The following is a 6047-nucleotide window of genomic DNA, read 5'->3' as shown; positions in this document are numbered from 1 at the left end:
TATGTAAGAAGAATTATTACTTATTTTAAAAGGCTTAAGAGCCAGATAGACTTGAGTTCAAATCCTGTCTTTGCCACTTAGTAGGTATTTGACTATGGAAATTCATCTTTTCTCTCTGAACTTCTCACCTGAAAATATCCCTGAAAAAGGAAGGTAATAGTAATATCTGTCCTGGGAAGCAGTAGGATGTAGTGGTTAAAATATAGGTTCTGCATCATCCCACTTCTGCCTAGGATATGGAAAACTGAATGAGTACACTTATACCTGAATGACAAGAAAAATTCAGATAAACTATAAAATGGTAATTTTTCTTGAACCCATCAGAGAGTGGAGATTTCAGGGCAACCAAGTAGCTTGAAATCCAGGGAGGGACATCCCTCCAACCCCAAGGGGAGATGGGACACATTGGCTGTCTCACCCAAGACAGAGCAGCAGAAAAATGTGAGGCTGCCTTGCAAGTGGGTAGGAAGAAATCAGTAACATTTCAAAAAAAAGGTAAAAGCTTTTGTGTGGGTTAGTGTAACAGTAACAAAGCCTTGGGAGGAACAGACACAAGGTGAGTTAGCATCAGCTTGAGGGCTCTTTTCTATGGACCTCCCATGGGTGCTCAAGAGAAAGACTGCAGGCAGGGCAGGAAACCAGTGGAGAGCCTCCCTTGGTGGTGAAGGCATTTAGCAGGGCATCAAGTCTCACTGCTGGAAGATATGAAACCGTGCCCCATTGCTTGGACCCTTGTCTTAAAAGCCTTAAGCTTCTGGTGAAGGGTCAGGAAATCCTGTCATCCCCAAGGCAGAGGCAAAGACTGATTGTTACTAGGGAGAGGATAGAGGAAAAATCCCTCTATTTCTAGGGGCAGGGCAGGGAACAGTACAGGCGACAGGATTATATACCAATCTTATTAGAGACCTCCTACCACTGGGAGATGAGATCTCCCACACAAAACCCATAACAAGAGAGAGTCTAGCTATCATGGGGAATAGGGCTAGGAACACTGAAGAACCCACTCCTGAAGACGGGGCTCATAGGGCCTATCAAAGACTGAGTTTGGACTAGGAGGAGAGAGAACTTTCTCACCATACTGCTATCCTATCAATGAATAACAAGCAACAGCATTCACCACTAGGTGACTGGCAAAATCATGCAGAGACACTCCCTGTATGGAGCAGACATATAGGGGCAACCAAAAGCTAAGGACAGAGCACAAACATTGAGGAAAAACTCTTCAGCAACCCCAAGCACTCAATCTCAGCAGAAGGTGATGTGGAGAAAAGAGAACCCTTGTGCACTGTTGGTAGGAAGGTAAATTGGTGCAGGCACTATGGAAAACAGTACAGAGTTTCCTCAAAAAATTAAAAATAGAATTACTACATGATCCAACAATTCTACTTCTCAGTATATACACCAAAGAATTATAAGCAGGGTCTTGAAGATATATTTGTGCACCCATGCTCCTAGCATCAGTATTCACAAAATAGGCAAAAGGTGGAAGCAACCCAAGTGTCCATTGATGGATGAATGGATAAATAAAATGATGTATATACATACAATGAGATATTATTCAGCCTTAACAAAGGAAGGGAATTGTGACACATGCCACAGAACAGATGAACGTTGAGGACATTATGCTAAGTGAAATAGGCTAATCACAAAAAGGCAAATACTACATGATTCCATTTATATGATGTACCTAGAGTTGTTAAATTCATAGGGAAAAAGTAGAATGGTGGTTATCAGGGCCTAGAGGAGGGGGATTGAGGAGTTGTTTAACGGATATAGAGTTTTAGTTTTGCAAGGTGACAAGAGTTTTGAGATTGCTTGCATAAATATACTTAATATTGCTAAACTGTACACTTACATGGTTAAGATGGCAAATTTTATGTTATATGTATCTTACCATAATTAAAAATGAAAAGCAGGAATGGCTATATTAATATCAGATTAAGTAGACATCATAGCAAAGAAAATTACTAACATCAAAGGGAAATTACATGATTATAAAAGTATCAATCCACCGCAAAGATATAACTACCTTCAATGTGTATCAATCAAACAACAGAACTCCAAATACACAAAGAAAAAATTGATAGAGTTGAAAGGAGAAATAGACAAATACACAGTTCTAGTTGGACTTAAAACACTCAACACTCAGCAACTGATAGAACTACTGGACAGAAAATCAATGAGAATAGAATAACTAAAAACAACAAGAAGATCTAATTTATATATATAAAGAACACTCCACTCAACAGCAAAATACACACTTGTTTCAACTGCCTACAGAACATATACCAAGATGGACCATCTTGTGGGCCATAAAGCAAACCTCAACACATTTAAAAGATTGAAATCATAAATAATATATTCTCTGAGCATAATGGAATCAAACTAGAAATTTGTAAATCAGAGAGACAACAGGAAAATCTCTAAGCAATTGGAAATTAAACAACACACTTCTAAATAACCAATGGGTCAAATAAGTCTCAAGAGAAATTACAAAAAAAAATTGAACTGAAAAATGAAAATAAGACATATCAAAATATATGGAACAGAGTTAAAATAGCACTGAGAGGGAAATTTATAGCATTAACTGCTCACATTAGAAAAAAAGGAAAGCTCTCAAATCAGAGCCCTAAGTTCTTACCTAAAGAATATAGAAAAAAGAAAAATAAATGGAAGCAAGCAGAAGGAAGTAAATAATACAGATAAAAGCAGAAATCAATGAAATTGAAAGGAAGAATAAAATAGAGAAAATCAATGACAAAGAACTACTTTTTCAAAAAAATAAAATTGATAAACCTCTAGCAAGGCCAACAAAGATAAAATTAGAGAAGGCAACACATAATCAATATCGGGAATGAAACAGAAAATATCACTACAGATCCTGCAGTCATTAAATGGATAATAAGAGAATACTGTTAACAACTATATGCTGATAAATTTGAAAACTTAGAAGAAATGCATCAATTCCTTGAAAAACCACAAAGTACTCCAAAAATTCTCAACAAGGTTATATAGGCAATATTAGTCCTATAACCAATAAAGAGATTGAATTTGTAGTTTAAAAGTTCCTGAAAAAGAAAATCCAGGTCTGTATGATTTCACTGAAACATTCTACAAACACTTAAAGAAGAGTTAATGCCAATTTACGATCTCTACTACAAAATCAAAGGGGATGGGCATTTCACATCTCATTTCATGAAGCCAGTATTACCCTAACAACAAAACCACAAAGAGTTATAAGAATAAAGTGCAAAGAATAACCCTACCTGGTGTTAAGGCTTACTATATAGACACAATAACGAAGACAGCTTGGTGTTTGCAGAGGGATGGACACACAGATCAATGGAACAGAATAGAAAACCCAGAAATAAACCCAAACCAATATGCCCAACTATTTTTGACAAAGGTGAAAAGCATTTCAATGAAGGAAGAATAGCCTTTTAAATAAATGGTCCTGGAGCAATTGCACATCTATAGTCAAAAAAGAAAAAAATGAACCTTGGCCTAAATCTCATACATTATACAAAAACTAACTTAAAATAGATCACAGATTGAAATGCAAAACTATAAAATTTTAGAGAAGATGTTCGGTACTTAAGGCCAGGTGAAGAGTTCTTAGACCTAACACCAAAAGCATGATCCATAAAAGGAAAAACTGATAAACTGGATCTCCTTGAAATTAATGACCTGCTCTGTGAAAGCTCCTATAAAGGTGCTGAAAGATAAGCTACGGACTGGGAGAAAATGTAAATCACATATCTGACGAAAGACTTTTATGAAAAATATGTAAAGAGCTCTTGACATTCAACAATAAAAGAAATAGAAAATGGGTTACAGTTGTAGGCCACAACCAGCAGGTAGGTGGACCTGTATGATTCCTTTATTTCCTGAGGTGGTCATATCATTGCTGAAAATAACATAGACGGAAACTAGACTGAGAAACTCTTGAAAGGAGTACAAGAACTGGAGAAGGAGGTGCAATGACTTAAAAAAGAACAGGCCAACAACAAGAAGGACTCAAATGTTAGAGTAAAGTCTTCAGAAGCTGGAAAAGCTAAGGGTGCTTTTGATTTCAGTGCTCAGGGCTGAAGACATGTAGCCCTATGGACAGCCTATCTGGGCTGGGGATACCAGGGCTTTACCAGTCAGGAAAACACAAACAATACTATTGAAAGAAACTGAGGCTCTAACCAAGACTTGACTAGTAGAAAGCAGATAGACATCCAACAATCTCTGATGTGGGTGAACAGATAAAGAAGTTAAGTGCCTTCGGGCAGGTGATTTCTCTTGACGTTTGTTCTCACTTTCCAAGGGGAAAGGATTCAGAGGATTTTGATTTAAAAGAGGAAGTCAACAGTGCTGCTAAAGAGATCCATTGTATCCACATTCTCAATCAGGTGCTCGTCCAGACATCCATATACTGGCCTGAGCCCCTGTGGAACCTAGCTCCAGTGCTAGGTTCAGCTGTCTTGAGTGGACTTACTGCTATTGTTCTCCTGCATGCTGATTTAGGTATTGTAGCCATGAATTATGCAGCTCAGAAGCATGTTGGCACATATGATGTCAAGAACTTGTATAAAATGGATGTAGCCAACAGAGTGACTAATTTTCAGTGGACTATTCTGTCTGCTCAAGTACAGCTTGTAGGCCAGAACCTAGGTGAGGAGAGATGGTAAAAACCTCTGCAGTTATATCAGTTTGAAGTGATTGACCAGGGATTCCTTTATCATCAACTCTGCTGTATGATGCTTGTCTTCTTTCTGATTGGCCAAGGAATGGAGAAGCCAGAGATCACTGAGGAGCTGCTGAACATAGAGAAAAATCCCCAGAAACCTCAATGCAGTATGGCTGCAGAATTTCCTGTAGTCTTGTATGACTTGAAGTTTGAAAATATCAAGTAGATCTATGACAGGGAGGGTCAAGAGTTCAGTGTCATCCACCTGCAACAACTATGGGCTAATCATACTGTTAAAACTCACATGTTGTGTAGTATGCTACAAGGACTGGACTCTGTTGCAGTACCCCGTGGAACAGGACCAAAGATGGATGGAATGATAGAATGGAGAAACATTAAGCTCTCTGTCATAAAGCAGACCAGTGCCTTTGCAGTAGGAGTGAAAATGCACACATATAAGCCCCTAATGGATCATCTTAAATGTCAAGGATAGGAATCCCAATCTAGCATTTTATAAGTAGGGGATGCATCAAGCACCCACAATTATTCCATGAGGAAGAAACAAAAGCCAAAAGGGACTGTAATAATGCACTAGAGGAAGAAAATATTATTTTGGAGAGACCAACAAAGAGGCTCTGTATTGATACAGAAATTAAAAGTATCATTTAATCACAGAAAACTTACCAAGTTCTAGGAGGCAACAACTAGCTAGCGGTAGGTGTATAGAAAGGAAATATAAAAAATAATTTAATGCAAGAAGTCCTAGAAATTCAGATGATCAACTGTCTTAAAAAAAAGACCATAAGGACATATTAAAGAAGTTTTTGCTGCGTACATAAGAGAGTTAAAACACTCTAATCACTGTCCGAAAAGATTAAGAGATAGAAGAAGCAAACAGCAATTGTAAAATGGAGATGTATTTATGTATACCTGGAAACTTGTGTTCAAATTCCTTAAAGCCTGATTCTTCCAGTATCAAAAAAAGAAAAAAAGAAAGAATATGGGCTACAGATATGAATATAAATTTCAATGAAGAGGATCTACAGATGGCAAATGAGCACATAAAAAGATGTTTAACACTAACTATCAGGGAAATGCAAATGGAAACTTCAATGAGATATTACTACACACACACCAGAATAACTAAAAAAAAAAAAATTTAAATGATAACACCAAATGCTGGTGAAAATGCAGAGAAACTATCATTCATAGATTGCCAGTGGGAATGTAAAATGGTACAGCCACTGTGGAAAGATGTGGAAATGGTGTGCTTACAAAACTAAGCATGCCATTACCACACGACCCAGCAGTTGCACTCTTGGGCATTTATCCCAGAGAAATAAACTTTAAGGTCACAGAAAAACCTACACAG

The 6047-nt window shown here is 37.5% G+C and overlaps 1 pseudogene; it reads left to right on the top strand.

Annotated features, from left to right (window-relative positions):
* Positions 1-395: 395 nt before the first annotated feature.
* Positions 396-4876, top strand: LOC101400048 (tRNA pseudouridine(38/39) synthase-like; annotated as a pseudogene).
* Positions 4877-6047: the final 1171 nt, after the last annotated feature.

This window comes from Ceratotherium simum, chromosome X (assembly GCF_057802395.1).
Source record: "Ceratotherium simum simum isolate JZ-2026a chromosome X, ASM5780239v1, whole genome shotgun sequence".
NCBI classification, from domain to species: Eukaryota; Metazoa; Chordata; class Mammalia; order Perissodactyla; family Rhinocerotidae; genus Ceratotherium; species Ceratotherium simum.
This window is presented reverse-complemented; position numbering and strand designations above follow the sequence as displayed.